The 17974-nt window shown below is 38.7% G+C and overlaps 1 protein-coding gene and 1 long non-coding RNA gene across 6 annotated transcripts in view; one reads left to right on the forward strand and one right to left on the reverse strand.

Annotated features, from left to right (window-relative positions):
- ATF7IP (activating transcription factor 7 interacting protein) overlaps positions 1–17974 on the reverse strand; it is a 101594-nt gene that overhangs the window by 59030 nt on the left and 24590 nt on the right. The window lies entirely within an intron of this gene.
- Positions 1668–7899, forward strand: LOC128908646 (uncharacterized). The gene is made up of 3 exons (XR_008466037.1): positions 1668–2351; positions 4009–4116; positions 7562–7899. It is a non-coding gene; the product is annotated as an uncharacterized LOC128908646 (long non-coding RNA).

Consider the following 17974-nt stretch of genomic DNA (forward strand, 5'->3'; position numbering starts at 1 on the left):
ATCAGGTTGTATGGTCTTGTGTTCCATCCTCAGTCGACAGCTTCATGCACAAACTTGAGTAACGCTCTCATCACTTTGGTGTCACAGTGAATTAAGCAGTTGTCCTGCATCTTCTCTACCTCCAGAGCATAATACCGCCTTTGACTTTGGCTCACGAACCCATTTCTCATGCTACATCAGTAATTTTAGAGTTCTTTTCCCATGAGGCTGCCAAGCTTCGTGGGAAAAACAGAACTGTCAGGTCCTTTTACACAACTAAGATCTTTCATCTGCTGGTGGTTTTGCAGAATTGTCCTTACGTGGTTCATCAGTTTATGCCTTGATGACTACTACACATTAAATGCCTACTTTTAAGATGGAAGAAAACAAGCAAGAATCTTTCCTAGGTAACTTTTAATTAACATACACACTCCACTTAGCCTTACACAAACAACTCAAGCACCTTAGACATACCTGTTCTTTCCCACATGAAGCTTAAGCTCATTCTCCAAGAGGAGTTTTATCTTTTTCTGTAAACTGAATTTTAACAGCCGCTTAGGTCATTAAACCAGTAAAACTGCTTGAGTGGAACTCATCCAGAGTAACAGTGGTAGATGCTGTGTTTTCTTACTTCCCACCAGTGTCAGAGATTTCAACTTTCATCAACAACTCAAAACACAGCTTTCAGTTCAGCTGTGAGATCTCCAAACACTAAGCAAGTACCACCATTTGAAATATCTGTAACAGCAAAATTCATCGTTCTTACAGATTGATTTTTTAGCACAAGCTAAAGCACTAAGTATGTTTCTTTCTGTAAAAAATGGATTTCCTAAAGGTTTATATAAAAGTTGAATTTTTCCATTTTAAGATACATTTGAGGAATATTTTTATTGTATACACTTTTAAATTTAAACTGCAGTTCCATCTTTGGCACAGGATGAGCAGTTTCCATTGTCCTTAAATATGAGGAGCTAATAATTCCATAAAAGTGGGCACCAACTGCCAGAACACGTCTACAACTAAAAATTATTCAAACATCTGATATTTCAAACTTAAAACCTGAGCAATGTGAATTTATTGTTCATGTACACGCAGACCAAAAAATGCGAGAAACTCTGTGACAAAAATCCTTAAAAAAAAAAAAAAAACAGACCAAAACCAGATACTCTGTTCATGTTTAGGCTTTTCTATGCATTATAAAAGACGGTATTTTTTTCCTTTTATAGGTGAAATTTCAACAGGCTACAGCTGTAAGAAGGTATCATTGGTGTCTGCAGAACTGCATCCCTTTAAGGCAGATCTCTTTACAAGTATTCTGTTAGATAAAATGCACAGTAACGCTATTCTAATGAAAAAAAATTCTATATTTACCCTCAACGTTCTGTATGTAAAGCATTTTCTAAACTAGTTCATGTTATTACCTATGCAACTAACCGTAGTGATGTAACCTCGGCTTTTAAACAGTTGCAACTTGGTGACATCAGACTTCATCTAACCGAAGCCTGGTAGGGACTTCTCATAATCTTTAGATTTCAGGGACACGGGAAGGGTATTTGCCTATTTCCCACGTGAAATGACGACTTCCCTGCCTGTGGGTGCCGGCGGGCGAGAACCGTGGGAGGCCCCGCAGCCACCTCGCCAGCCCCCGGCCCGGCAAAGCCAAACCTCCCCTGACCGATGGGCGGGGACTGCGGCTAATTTGCATGCACGCTCGGGATTGGCTGCGGGACTTGCTTGGCATAAACCAATCCGCAACGGCGATGCGGAGCCACCCCAGGCGGCCTGCGCAAATCTGCCCGGCAACCGGCTAAAAATAGACCGGGCACGTCACCCAGACGCGGCGCGACAGAGCGCCGCCCCGACAGTGACGTGGTGCGCGTATGAGAAGAGGCCGTGCGCGCCCGCCGCCTTCCGAAGCGTGCAGCCGCCAACGGCGGAACCGCCGCTCTGCAAACACGAGGGACGCGGGGACACCCGATCTTCGAGTGACGCGCCAAAAGCAGAGGCGTTACGGGGGGGTACGGCACGCTTAACGCTACCAGCTTTCTCTGTGTTTTGGAGTTTGTTTGTTTGGGGTTTTTTTTTTTTGTTTTTAAGGAGAAGGAAAACAATTTCTGAAGTCATCCGCTTTTCAAAGATCAGAACACAAACTATTTTAAGTCTGCACATCAGCCTCTTTCTCACCTTCATTTCTAAGCAAGCAGGAACAGAAACCCTCTCAGCATTGAATACTTAATATCCCATGTCACTTAGATGACATGAAAACTGAGTCATCCACAACATCCGCAACAGATGTCACCAGTCCTCATTAAATGGGGACTCTGACACCTGAAGTTAAAGACTTATTTTTGGCTCCTGAGTCACCCCTTGGGGTAAGTCACACCTCACCACAGACACGCCCGTACAAAATTCGTGCACAAACTAAAGACAGTGAGGGATTTCAAAGGTGAGCGGGCTGAATCTGTAAAATAAACTCCATAAATAGATACGCATCTTGAGAATAAAAACTAAACGCAAAGCGGGGTAAGTAAAGTATGCAATTTTAAAACGATTATGTAAATACATGTTCTATTATGAAAATCTTCAGCAACGTACAGCTTCTTACCATTTTCAACCTACAAAGTGAGTACCATCTACACAAGTTTGATTTTCAGTACTACTGAACTGATGGCATAAACTCTTCCAACTGCAGCAGAAGGAAATAAAGAAGTTTCCACACTTTTCTATCCACCACATGTGCCCTCAGATTTCCGTGTCATGGAACCTGTGTAAAGCCAACATCATGAGAACAGCACCCAATGCACACGGGACATGTATGCCTGCCTAATCCAGGTCTTCGGCAACCTAAAAGGCACTATCTGATACCTAAGGTGTACATAAGCATCTCTGCTATGTAAAAATGTATTTTTTAGAAGGCTGTCGCAATTAAATAAGGAGAAAAGGAAAAAAGGTGGCCAATGCAGATAGTCACAGAGTGACCACTGACAACAGTTGATGCTTTTGAATGACTCTACAAAACAGAATCACAAAAGTTAACTTTTGAAGGTTAAAATGAAGGACCACAAAAACTTGAATGGAAGAAAACTTCAAAATAACAGGAAGAAAAGAACAATTAAACAAATCAAAAACCACAAGAATTTCTTGTAAAAGTTACAATTTACCAAAACTTTATTACTTACACCTACCATTAGAACTATTTGTCACAAGCATCCTCCTTTAAGGAAAGGTAGCTTACTCCATAGATGTTAGTTAGCTAAATAAATTTTACTAGCAACTGTGCCCCACTGCCCAAAAGACAAGTTATTTATTAATCAGAGGCTTTATGCTTTCCAAAAGAAACTAATGTTGGGGAAGGATGGGAACTGAAAAAACAAACTTACCAACCTAATAGTCTATTCATTACTCAATGCAAGAGAAAAATCAAAGAGTGTGTTTTCAGTGCTGGTAACCCAGTGTATTAATATGCTAAGAACCCTAGATAATGCAGGTAATTCACATTTTTACAGCAACAAGCAGTCATTCTCTGATACATTTCCATGGCAGTCAATTTCTTATTATACCAAGCATACAATAGAATAAGATTTATCCTAGTAAAAGTGTACAGCAGCAGATTAAATTCTCTTGGGTCAATGGGCAGACAATTATTTTTCTGTATTTGCTGCTAGGCAAAGATTTGTCACGTATCTCAAACTTGTAAAGACTTGTAAGAAAAATTACCCGAGGTATTACCCAAACTGCACTTTAAACGTTTCATAATCAAACACATAAGCAACCATAGCGTAGATGATTCTTCAACTTAAGCATGCTTAGAACAAGCTCTGCAGACACAGACTGCCAGGCGTAAATTAATTCTTTGCTAAACTGACCAAGGAACAGGAAGCAGAAAGTGGAAAACACAAGATGGTTTCTTTACATAGTTCTAATCATGGAAATAAACATTAAGAACAACAGAACTAGTTTTGAAAGGGGGTTTGATGACAAAAAGTAAACTGAAAAGGTATTGATTCTTGCTATATTCTTCCTTTCTAGAACCTTCAACATACCCCCCTTTTCTCACCATACTTGCTGCGTAGTCAGATGACTTATGATCTCAACATACTCCATTTGCCTGAGTTGTTTTAGGACCAAATGCAACATGTAAGTGTTACAAGAGACCCTTTTCTCATTAGTAGCTTCTCGCCACACTTTTAAAATTCAATGCAAATAGGTATAAATTTTGAAATAATGTCACACTAGTTGTAAGTGGCACAGTTGTATTTATCTGCATCAGCAGCACCTTAAACAAGCAGCAAAGCACAACATGCCCTGTTGATTTCTGAGGTGCTGACGTACACCCAACGCTAATACCCTCATGTCAACTCAGTTATATACTCTAATAAACAAAGATATTCGAACAAAAGCAAAGGACGACTGGAGGAGTGTCCTGAAAGTAACTGCTCAGTTGATGGGAAAATCCTTTTGTACTTGGTTCTCTAAAAAAAAAAAAAAACCTAAAAATTTATTCTTCCTCTAAGTGTTTTTGAAGGAACATTAGTAACAAAATTGCATCTGCTCCACATAAAGTGTGCTGATATTACATTACACAGTATACGGTCATGTTTGTGTACGAAGGATGAAATAAAGCGAGAACATGATGCAAGCATTGGTGAGGCTGCATGTGAACTCAGATCCGGGACCTCAGCCGTGATGAAGATAACCTTTTAGTTTAACCCAGCAAATACAAACCGACCCAGCAAGTAAAAAAAGCCTCAGCCCTGATGCCATGCTGCTGCTTTTAACGCTTTAAGTGAGCCCACGACAGGGTAAGCAGGGGGAACAGAGAACACCTTCAAGACTAGTGTGTTCCATTACCAGCCTTTCAGTACTAGCTTGCATGACCAGTACAACTACAGCGCTCAGCTGGATCAGGGAGCTTAATCTCCAGATATATATTTAGTAGGATCAGCGCTTTGTTAAACTCAGTGCCTGGAACACCAGGGTTGCTGCACCAGAACATGCAACAGAACAGCCTTGGGCTTTCTGAGTGTAGATGTAGGAGTCAAGCATTCGCTGTAATGGACAGGCAGACCTTCCGGAGGTTGACAAAACACTATGGGTGTCCCACGAAGTCAGCTTCACCTATTTATTCAAGCTTTTTAGGGACAGGACAAGGAAGCTGTTCCCACAACAAAATATATTTGATGTCTTCAAGTGTAGGTCATCTTAATTATTTTTAAATGTTCATAACTACCTCTCTGACATAAAAGCAACAGATGCAATAATATTAATTACGTATCTAATAATATATAGTTACTTCTTGCAGGCTTCAAAAAATAAAGTACTGTAAAGAAGCAGATTAAAGCAATCTGCCCTTGTTGCCAAGAAGGCCAACAGAATTCTGGGCCGCATAGGGAAGAGTGTGGCCAGCAGGTCAAGGGAGGTCATTCTTCCCCTCTGCTCTGCCCTGGTGAGGTCACAGCTGGAATATTGTGTCCAGTTCTGGGCTCCCCAGTTCAAGAGAGACAGGGAATTACTGGAGAGAGTCCAGCGTAGGGCAACAAAGATGACTGAGGGATTGGAGCATCTCCCGTATGAGGAAAGGCTGAGAGAGCTGGGAGTCTTTAGCCTGGAGAAGAGAAGGCTGAGGGGAGACCTTATTAATGTTTATAAGTATCTAAAGGGTGGGTTTAAGGAGGACGGAGCCAGACTCTTTTCAGTGGTTCCCAGTAACAGGACGAGGGGTAATGGGCACAAGCTGGAACATAAGAAGTTCCGATCAAATATGAGAAAAAACTTCTTTATGGTGACGGAGCACTGAACAGGCTGCCCAGGGAGGTTGTGGAGTCCCCTCCTCTGGAGACTTTCAAGACCTGTCTGGACTGGATGCAGTCCTGAGTAATGTGCTCTAGGCAATCCTGCTTAGCAGGGGAGTTGCAGTAGCTGATCTCTAGAGGTCCCTTCCAACTCTGAAAATTCCATGATAGATCTAATTTAATTCCTGGTTTTGGACTGTACTAGGTTATACAGTGGTGGAAGGACCCTGAAACACACGCTGCTTTTGGATAGAGTATTAGGGAGACAAAACTTGCCTCTATTCTATGGACAATACCAAGCTCCTAACGTGAAATTTTATTTCAGTATTTCCAGACTTTTGTACTCAATTACAGATAACAAATGTTGATTATACTCGGTATTATGAATTCAATACCATTAGTACAGAAAATATGAAAATCCATACTATCCCATCCCTTTAAAAACATTTCAGTGAACATCCTGTAGTATCTGTAAGCATTTCATTATCTATTAAAAGAAAAAAATTATTTGTGGTAGAACATATGAATTATTTTGGTGCTTCAAATTGGATGACGAACTTTATTCTATAACATTCTTAAGTCTTCCAGGTCACATGAAGTTACATGCACGTGAGCTGTAGAAATTTTCTGTGGAAATTCTCTACTTGCTCATCTACTTGGATTACCCATTAGTTTAGTGACTTGGTAACTTATTTTAAATATAACAGGAAAATTAATTAAGGAAGAGTGTATTTATAACCCACCATTGGTGTGGATGAGTCTACTTAAGTTATCCCAAGCAAACACAAAGTGTCATCATCACAAAGTTGAGTACTGCATCAACTAAAAAGGTCAGACTGCTGAGAAAAATCCATGTCTAGTGTGCCAGAGTATCCTTAAGGGAATATAACTATTGAAGCTTGAAATGGCTTAGCCTAAAACTAATTACATCTTACATAAAACATGATTTGCAAAATTCATGTGTCTGCATTTGATAATCAAAGAGAACAGTCATTTGCGACAAGGACCACCAGGGAGAAGTAACCCCTTAAGGGGTCACAGATTATCCCAAAAACTCAAAAGAAAATGTCTAATCTTTAGCAGAGACTGACAGCATTAAAGCATTTTCCCCCATTCCCCCCAATCATTTTTGCTACAAAGACAGAAAACTGATTTCCCTAGTGCTATTGTTTCCTGAAAATAAAGTTTAAGAAAACCTCCAGAAACCATATTAGGAAAGAAGATAAACAGAATAACCCCTGCCCAAACACTAGTTCTGCTTGGCATATACCACACAATTGGAGTTTATGCTTATCTAAACCTCTTCACTAAGTATTAAAGACAGCTTACAAGTAATCATTTGTGGTTTTTTATTATACAGTGAAGTATGATACAAATAATAAATGTACCGTCTTGTGCAGCTTATCAGCATTTGCTGTCTAAGGATTAAAATAACTTCTAGAGTTTAACTTCAAGATAATTTGAAAATCCACAAAGCAACAATCTCCTATTTTCACAGTTTGGTTTTTTTTAATATTAAAAAAACATAGAAAATACTTCCTGATTTTGTGTGTATGTTTATTTTTTCTGCCTGTTTATTGTTTTTTCTTACTGCCTCTACCTCAGTAGGAATACTAACTTGAGATTCCTTCTACTTCTAGCCAACTAGCGATTCTCAGAAAGCTTGTGGGAACTAACTTCGATGTTTCTGTACTTTGAAAGTTTGGCTAAAATCAGTTGGTGGGTAAAGAATCATGGAGAGGAATAACTTTTGTCTCATTATAAGAAAGATTAATTTATTTATTTTACAGTGAGAACAATGATTCATTGGACAAGCTCCCCAGGGATGTGGTAAAATCCCCATCGCTGGAGTTTTCAAGAGGCAACTGGACAGGGTGATAGATAATCTCATCTAGGCTCCCTTTCCCAAGGAAGGCTGGACCAGATGACCTTCCGAGGTTCCTTCCAACCTGGGCTATTCTATGAACTCAGATGTAAGACTGATTTTATGACCAAAAGATCAGCATTAGCTGCCAAACATGAAAAACCCCTCTAAAACAGGACCTTTAAAGGTGGATAAATGACTAGTCCACCAGTCTTCTGAAGGAGTGTTACAACTTCAGCAAGACAGCAGTAATTGCAGAGTGGAGGAACTAACCAATCTTCCACCAATAAGCTAAGCCATTAAAAAAACCACAAAGGCACTCCTCTGAATATGTTTTATACCTACACAAACATATATAAAGTATATAAAATATTATATATTTTGTATTTATATAGATATATATGCTTGGAGAAGATACAATCAGATGGTTTACAATAAGAAAAGTCTAGAAAAGTCTAAAGGATGGATCCAGTTTTATTTGCATAGGGTTTTAAATATAATTCTTGCATATGGAAGCTGAAAAATGCATGCAAACAGTAGAAGATCAGACTGAAATAAGGAGAAGTGAACTTATCTTTAGCCACCTTCCTCCTGGAAAAACAAATTCAGCCTGTCTAGCATCTCTGGTCAGATGTGCAAAAAATTGCTACAACTGAAGTAAAACTCTGCTTCTAAAATATAACTTCTGATTTATATGATATAAACCACAGACTTCTATCAGACCTGAGAAATGAATTCCAAGTAACTGACTTCCATTTCTTTGGTCAGCCAGCATGATTAGAGCTTCATTTTGCACCATCTTCTTGAATCCATTTTTTGACTTGACTGTCTACCTTTCTGACATGGTGAGACAAACCATTAATTCAGCAAATGCTGCTGATAAAAACAGAGAGATATACTTGAAGACAGTGCAAGAAATACGAAGTTCAACAGAATCTTACAAAATTCTTCAAGTTGCATGACATACTTTAGATGCAAATAGATAAAGACAGTGGTTTTAAGAGTGAAGCAGAAGTAACGAAAAGAGAGGGGTATGCTTCAGAATTTGTTTTTATTTAGGAATACCCTACATAACAACATAAACAAACAGGATGTCAAATAAACACTACTATGAACGTCTTTGTTTTAAGGGCAAGGTACACTGCAAGGCCTTAAGACCCCGTTCTAGAAGGGGAAGGTTATTTTCAGAAGGCCAAACTAGGACACACTGAGCAACTGACTAAGACTTTAAAGTGCCTGTCAAAAATAAAGCACTTTTTTTGGTATTTATTTTTTTTCTTTAATTCAAAGAATTCAAGCATAAACATGAGGATAAACTTCACGAAGTGCAAAACAATGCAATGCATTTTCAATTCAGATCCTCACATCTACAAAACTTGTTGATTAAAATGAGCATTGTTAAAATTTCCACAAGTTTAGACTGTGCTTTTATACATAGGTTTCAACCTTCACATCCCATTTACTCATCTTCGACCTGCAAAATTTCATTTCAGAAAGATGTTCAAAACAGTTCACAAGTTGCATAAGGAAGCAGTTAGATTTCGAAGTATGTTTGCACTAGGAAATCTTTAAGTGAAGGAAAGAAGAAATTAAGCTGCTGCCAGTAGGGTTTGCAGAACTTCTTTAAGAATGCACAATACAGTTGAATAAATATACAGCAGGGAGTGTTACAAGGGTCAAGGAGAATATTAGGGCTGACGCAATACAAAAAAAAAAAATACTGAAAGCAGTTTATCCTCAGATATAATGAAATATTTTTTTCTCCCAGTTCTGCTACTATGGCCGATGCACAACTAATCCAGTATAATCCTGCCTCAAATTCTGAAGACAAATCAAGGAACATAAATACTAGAGCTTATTGCTACTAAAATACAAAATATAATACCAAAATATTTGATAGAAAGTGATGTTTACCACTAGGAAAACATCAATTTGCAAAACCAGTTTTATTGCCAGGTTGCTGATTCCGATCCCTGACAAAGGTAGTTTGAAGGTTCACCAGAACAAGGAATAAATCGCTATTGAATTTCATAAGGAAAACTATCTTCTTTAGACATCCTTCTTCAGACAGACTCACTTTACAGCAGCACTGCTGCTGTAAACACTCACTGTATTCATCTGTGGCCATGAGAGACTACCACAGTTGCTAAGCAACATCTCTTAGTTTCATCTCAATTTTGACATTTGCCATTTGGGAATATTCACTGGAACCTAACGCTCTTTTAATAACCCCCATTTCATTCCTCTCCTTTTCCACAGATCCATAAAGCACTGATTGCATAACATCAGATACCAAATGAAAAAGTTAAGCTTTTCACAAGTGTTTTATGAAATGCAATCAAGTATATTTTTCGGGGATCAGTGAATGCTTTTTCTTTATGGAAATCTTTATGAAACAGGAATCTGCCCATACAATTCTCTTTTAGTGATCCTCTCCCATAGAGACGTTTTTCCCCCAAGTCTGCACATTAAGCCATCAAAAATCAGAGGTAGCAAAACACAAAAAGAGAGAAAAGCCTCTTTTCTCCTATGCTTTTCTAGATATCTATGTGTATCTTCTGCAGATAAAGTATCTTAGAATATTTGCATATGGCAAGAAACAGCCATCATAGCACTACAGAAACCCTACGCAGTTTCAGCAACTGTCTTGTCTTTTCTGATTTCTAGTTTCTCCACTTAAGGTAAGCAAGAACAGAAAGTTGAGACTTTCATAGTCACAACAATAATAAAAAATTCAAACCACAGAGCAGTTAGCATATTATCTAGATTTATTCTGCTCTGGAAATACATATACTCCATAATGAGAGTCAATCCCCTCAGTCAAAGAACATCACACATGAGCCTGTACACGTTCTCCTTCCATCTTACCAAAAAAGGACCAATCTTAACAACCTTCAGTGACTCTACTAATACACAAACATCAAGCAGCAGATTCCACAGTGGCAGGAAAAGAAAACAGACTGCAAAAATCCATCCAATCAACATATTTCTGTGGATAATATTGCTATGAGGGAACTGCTCCTTATGAGACTGCCCACACAGATTGTCATCTAATCTACAGGGGCTTCCTACCAAGCAATGCCTTACAGAACAGCATCCTGTAACCCATACGGTTACTCTGCACACTTTCAAAATGGCAGTAGTATTTAAAAGAGGCAATGAGTCTTACAGAACTCTAGCAGAATAAGCACTGCTGCTATGCAGCGCCACCTTAAATAGTTCAGTCAATGTTCATAGAGTCCTATTCTCATAAACTCTCTCCTGACCTTATTAAGTAGCATTTAAGCATTAAGAAGTATTCCTAATTGTCCTGTAGTAAGTGTTCTGTTACGTGAACTGTATGTCATAACATTTCCCTTTGGGTTGAGTAAGGATTGAGGAAGAAAGAGACAAGAGGATAAAATTCTAATAATTAGGTGTAGCCTCTTGGGATGAGAACTGTAAATAGCTATATTTTTATGAAATACTAAATAAGTGGAATCATACATGTGCTTCAGGCAACAGCTCTTCATAGCCTTAAGCTGATCAGAATAAAATGCAAGTGCTTAGTTAAGCATTGGAAACAGGAGATGACAAACCTGACTAACATTACACAGATGTCTCACGGATACAGAGTAAAACCAAAAATTATCTACAAGCAATCCAGCTATTGCACTTTCTCACCTTGCAATATGAACCTTCATAAAAAGGAGTTAACTAGAGAGTTTTGTGTCAGTATCAAAAATGAAAGTCATGTAAGATTTCAGAGCAGTATCAGACTGACAAAGGAAACACTGCAGAAAAAGAGGTTTCCATTTTTACTTAAGTTAAATCTAGTTCAGGACTTACAGTAGAACCTTCTGGGGCATACGCTACCAGACCACATCAACAAGACAGACACTGAGAATGAACCAAGAAGTCTGTGTGTACAGAAACTGCATGGCCAGTTTTAAGACTATTACGACCTTTCTTTTGTTTCGGGATCTTCTGTATTGAGAGGCACATGTGAACTGTACTCTTCAAGAAAGGATATGTTTTAGAGACATTCGCCCCTGAAAATACCAGTCTGAGAATACCACCTTGCTTCAAAATCCAGACCTAACAGCTCTCTGCAAGAACAAGGACTTGGTTCTTCCCTTTCTATGAATATATAAAACCCACTGCTGTTACACCGTCAGTATGGGAAGGTAGAATTGCCTGGCCAGACCAATTAGATGGCCTTGTTTCCCAAAAACATTCTTAAGCATCTTTAGAGAAGAAGAAATACCATGACTTTAAAAGATGATATAGCTAGATTGCCCATCCCCAGCTCGAGGTATCCCTCCCAAATGTGTTGATAAGGGTATGGATATGGATACCAAACTATGGATATCCAAACTATGGAAAATATGTTGCATGCATTATTTTTTCACCCATTTGACAAGAGAGGGTTTGATGGGATGCTTGCAGCTGACATTCTAACACTGTCTCTGATCTAGATACTACTCTAAAGAATTTTTGCATAGAGGTACTTCTGCCATGGACTTCTGAAGTCTGGCATATTGCTTCATCCAGCTGCATGATTAAGTTCAATAAATCATATTTTTGGCAGTATCTCTTTATTAAAAAAGCTTCCCTTTGGTTAATCATTTTTCTTGCAAACTCATATTGACACAGGTCCCTTTGAAGACTGGATTTCTGTGATCAGTAAACCATGAAGATCATTAAAATTATTCAAAGCAAGCTGGTTACTTACAAAGGTGTTGTCACTTGTATTAACCTTTCAATCACCAGTCTCTATGAACAAGGTGCTCTAGCTGCTAAATAGCTTGCATTTATCTTTTGTGTTGTGGGATGACCATATGTCAATAGCTATACCTGTAGAAAAACACTATAGTACTAGGAATCTGATTTTTCTGTGAATTACAGCTTATTGTTAATATTACAAAGGAGTGTGGACTTCTAAACAAAAAAAAAAAATTAATAATTAAAATCTGTAGTCTGAGGGCATCTCTGCTCCATGACCAAGAAAGACTCCATAGACTCCATCTTTGTGTTTCCTCAATATCCTAGAGAATGTTCCTTGAAGAAGCAAGCTGAAAAAAGTTATATGCAAAATGTCCTCTTGAATGTAGTAGGCTGCAGGTTCTCTCTGTCTAGGTTTCTTAGAGGACACAATAAAAAGGAAGACTGCAGAGATGTTCCACCTGATAAATTAAGCCTTCTGGCTTTTAGAATAAGGAGCTGAAGGCCTCAAATGAGATCAACTTACATTTCCAGAAGTATTTTTTATATCTTGAGTTAAGAGGCTCTTCATTAATGAACCCAATGATGCTTGCAATTATGAAGGATGCACAAAAAAAACACTCTAAAAGACACTACTGGCTTTAAACTTCACCTCTAGGATGATAGGTTTCTTTTTCTTTTTTTCCCTGTGGAATTCTTTTCAAAGACAGCTCTAAGTCCCAGTCTGCAGCCACTCAACACCATCAGCTCTGCATGGTAGCTGGCAGTGAGCTTATGGACGTAAATGAGCCAGCAACGTTTCGTTGATACTGACTGGTTAAGATCATAGATACTAGCCTAGTGAACCAGAGAAACATATCTAGAGATACAAACCTCCTATGACACATGCCGCCTCCTGCTCAAAAAGAACAGGTCTAGAGCCACCTCCAATGCCAGTGTTGCATTCCCAAGTGGAAAGGATGTAAGTAAAAAAAAGCAAAACACACTTCTTCCAGCAACGAGGTCATTGTTTTGCTTGCTACTGCAAATCTTTAAAAATGAAGAAAACAAGACATTACAAATTCATGAAGCATTGACAGTCTGCATAAAATACCAAACTAGTATTCACAGTAGTATGCAACACCAAAAAAATGAAGCTGCAAGTTTAGCTTAACCGATGTATTATTTGGCAATGATTTTGCCAGAACAATCCAGGAAAAGTTTTTGAGCCTGTACCTAAAAAACAATGGGCAGGTTATAGAGATACTGCCAGCACTATAAGTAGCGGTTAATACTTGGTCTGTAAAAGACTTCTCCAAACTGAAGTCTGAAGAGCTCATAATAGCTCTACAAAAAACATCCTTAATTTTACCATTGTGGGAGGGAGAAAAGCAGTTGATGAAGCAACAATCCAGGAACACCATCATCGCAAATGTGGAAGTATGTGAAGAATTTATACAGCTATTTTAGGCTGCTTCCCTTCCCAAAATCCATAGAAAATTATATGGAGAAAAATGCATCTGCATAGAGTCACTCAGCCAAAGTGATCACCTACAATGAACTTCATTTTTCTTCTCTACAAAGCTTCCTAAATGCCACCCAGAGTTAGATGCCAGAAGCAGACAGTATGAATTATACTCAGGAATGCCTCCACTGATAAATGGTATAACAGCCTCAAAGGAAAGCTGTCTTAAATTTTGATGATACAAGTTTAGCTGTAATAGCTTGATTTCCAGAAAGTTTCTACTCAGAAACCTTTAACATCAAAAGGAATATTCTGAACATAGCTCCTCCGCAGGCTGACTTTTGCCTGGTGAACCAGCAAGCCACAATGCTTGTTTGCTTGCTTCGTGTAAAGAAAGTACTGCAGTTTCACATTATCCCAAAAATCAAAGGCTAAATTTCTCTTTGAATGAGTGAAGACATCAATATATTACCTTTCTTCATGTGCTGGCACATAACATAGCTGAGCTGTTTCCTTATCATTTTGCAGAGCTACTCTAGACTCTCCTGATGATTCTGTATGTGTGACCATCTCTCTCCAAGTTTGCATTTGTGATTATAAAATTATCCTATTTATGTACCCAAAAGGTGAATATTAATCAGGTCATATTTGTTTGTAATCATGTGATCTTCTTGGGGAAGATTTTCTCTAAATAATAGAACACTGAGGAAAGAGTACCAGAAGCTGTTGAACTGGAGAGCCTCCTGAGAATCCTTCTAATCCATTTTCTTTGGAAGCCGTTACTAGCTTCTTTAAAAATCTTGTACTGCTCCAGTGAAAACTGTCTGCACAAGAAACTATTGATCCTTGAAGGGACACTTTTAAAAAACTACTTGCTTTGAGAGGGCAAATGTTTGCTATAAGTTCTATTTTCTCCCTTGAAATAAAAGAAATCTCTGTGAAGTCTTCTGTGAGTATTCAAGACTAAACGTGCTGGGATAGTGTTAAAAGATGCCCCCCACGCCCATCTATGAGAAAACTGTTAACTGAACACTCTGCTTTATAGCTGTGACGCTGCCATCCAAAAAAACGACTTCAAAAAGAAGCCATCCAAAAGGACGACATTAACATGTTAACCAGCAATACTGCCAACCTCCTAAAATGCTCATAGTATTTTTCCTCAAATGGCAAGACCTTGAAGGTACCATAATGGCAATGAACTGGTATTAAATTGAGTTGACTATAAACACAGAATCCAAGAATTCTTTCCCGGCATTGAGCCTAGATGAACAGTTAAATTTTTCCCCACCTTTTAACAGATGCTGGATTACTATCTACGCTAGTATTGGTCCAACAAATTAAGTGGTTATAACCATAAGCATAGCTACAATAGCGTAAGTCACAGGTAAGCCTTGAAAAAAGGAAAAAAAAAATTTAGTCTGCTTACGAGGTAGTTTGGCAATAGGTCTTCTTTCTATATCAGCACATTCATCTTATGGAGGGATAAAGAATCTTATTTTGAATGAACAGTATAATTATAATGCCTAGCAGTCTTTCAGTTTTACTGGGAAGAAGCCTTCATCCCAAACATGAAGTTTTTTTATTCCAAGAAGAATGATACTCGATAATGATTCTACCTCAGATTAGATTAATAGTATGCTTTTCCTCTTTTATGGCGATTGCCTTATCAAAGTTGTTCTGGTTTTTTTTTTTTTTAAATACTGAATAGTTTGACAGGGACAATATACCCTGTCCTGCCAAATATTTCTCCCTAGAAGTACATCAGAACTGGAGAAAGCTATGCTTTCTCATGGACTGTAGGATAGTCTCTCCAAAATGCTAATAGAGAGAAACAGATTCTGCTTAGCAAGTTTTAACAAAATCCTCACATGACAATGACAGAAAACTGCTTCCTTTGCTGTTATTCTCATTGCGTTTGTCAATCAGGCTTTGATGGATTTTCTCACTCTCCATCTCAGAGTAGTTAAAGAAAGGAATAATCCAGTGCGTATCCTTTTTCCTGCGGCTGCGTATGTTTTGCTTCACAGCAAGATCCAAATTTAGTCCTTCTCGATTCTTTTTATCATGTAGAGCAGAATTTGAGATAGGAGTCCTGTCATGGCAGGACTCTGGGTTTATTCTTTCAAGCAGTCTTTTTAACTTGAAGGCTTACGCATGTTTGAAATACTGAATTCACTAGGGGAGTCCTAGACACCTCTGCTTTGTTCAGTGGAGATCCTTTGTTACAGTCGGAGTGTGTTCAGCCTACGACCGGAGTACCAGATTCTAAACCATGAGACCCAAAACTAGCCATCAGAGTTCTTTCTCAACTGACTGAGACGCAACTGGGCTGACACTGCTGGCATGACACAGCTGGCATGACACAGCTCTGGTTCACTTTGAAACTGTGCAGAGATGATGAAGGCTGATAGGAAGAGTGAGTAATGAGCTTTAGAGCCTCTTACTCTCAGAATCCTGTTGGCCAATGCCTTACTGCCACAGTAGCTTCAGAAAAGCTGAGTGTTTCAGTCAGTCCAGGTTCCTCTTTCTTTCCACTTTTATCCAAGCAAGGGAGAGTCACATCTCTCAATCAGGAAAGGTTTTACAACAGAGTGTCTTGCCAGCACTTCTTGGAATATCTTCCTTAAAGAGGTTGAAAAAAAATCCTGCTCCAGTCTGAACCCTTTAGAGGACTGGGGACATCTCCAAGAAAAAGAAAACAAGAAGGATCGTCTACATGCTCAAATTTAAGAAAAGACAAAAATCTAGTTTGGTTCTCTGTGGTTTTCTCCATGTTCTGCATTGTATTAGAGGAAGCTAAGGAAACGAAGAGGAAGATAGACCTAAGGCAGAAAGCATTTCAACAGAAGGCTTGAAAATAGAAGGGTGTTTATTCAGTAAGACTAAATGACAGTGTGAGAAAGAACCACCTCACATTACACCACAACTTCCACACATTTGTAGATCTTTCTCATATTCTACATAGACATAGCTTTCTGTAAAGCCAACAAAATAAGACTAGTTTCCAAATTCAATACGAGAGATCAGACTACAACCCCCTCCAAACAAAAAGTAAAACTTTAACACACAAAAAAATACATTAACACACAAAAAATACACAACACTCTTGGAAACAAAGAATTCTTCAATTTTCTCTGTCCTTGTAAAATATGGTCCTTCACCGAAACCATCAAAAGTTCTGTTCTGTTCTATCGTACACCCATATTCCTCAGCCCCTGATTGCCACCCTATGCCACTTCTACTGTGTTGGCAGAACAGTTTGTAAAACACAGTACAGTGAGCCATTGAACCAGCCTCTCCCCTCTCCCCGCCTTTCAGATCAGTTTTCTGATCCAGCTCCTTGCTGTGCCAAGATAACGAACAGGATGGCAAAGGCTAGGAACAAGCAGCTAGAACCAGGGAGTTACAACAGCTCCTTAAGCAATGTTGATGGAAAATGCTAAAATCGTAGCTTAGATTTTTTTCCATCTCATTTTCAATCTACTCAAGCCACAACTATCAGTGGCATATGTACTTTATCACCAGATGATGAACGTGGCAGGGCAGGTGGTGGTGTGTGTCTACCTATATGTGAAGTTCCTTAAGCTACGCTGTCTAGATGCATTTTCCATCACGTATGACTACATATTCAAAACTCTGAATTCAATTTCTTCTTCCCTGTACACAGAGCTGTGTGCCTCCCTTCCCCCAAGCTCAAACAGCACACAAGTTTAGGGAAAACCCAAAACACGCTTTTGGTTCATGAGGGCAATTTTACTGTCACAAAGATGTCTGAGCTGATCAACATTACGAGGTATTTAATGACATACAAAACTGGCAAACGATTTATGTTGAAGTGTCACTACAAACCAGAAAAATGTAGAAAGCTGTGAAACAAGTAAAAATCTGTGCAGCTGAACAACAATGAATATACCAGCTGTCCCAAACTAAGCCATCCCAGCTCTATCAGTAACCTCTGTCTTCCTTTAAGACTGCTGGAAAAGTCAAAAAATGAAAGCAGAGATGGTGATGTTTTGGAGGGAAAACAACTAATAACAAACATGGATTCTCATATGCAAATTTCATATTACATGAATGAGAAACACCACCACTACAGTTTTGTGTCATCTAATTTCGACAGTGATAACTCAGAAGAGCTTTATATCAAAACCGCTCTCTGTTCCTTGGAACTTCAACTATTGCAAACCAAGA

Source organism: Rissa tridactyla, chromosome 1 (genome assembly GCF_028500815.1).
Source record: "Rissa tridactyla isolate bRisTri1 chromosome 1, bRisTri1.patW.cur.20221130, whole genome shotgun sequence".
NCBI lineage: Eukaryota > Metazoa > Chordata > Aves > Charadriiformes > Laridae > Rissa > Rissa tridactyla.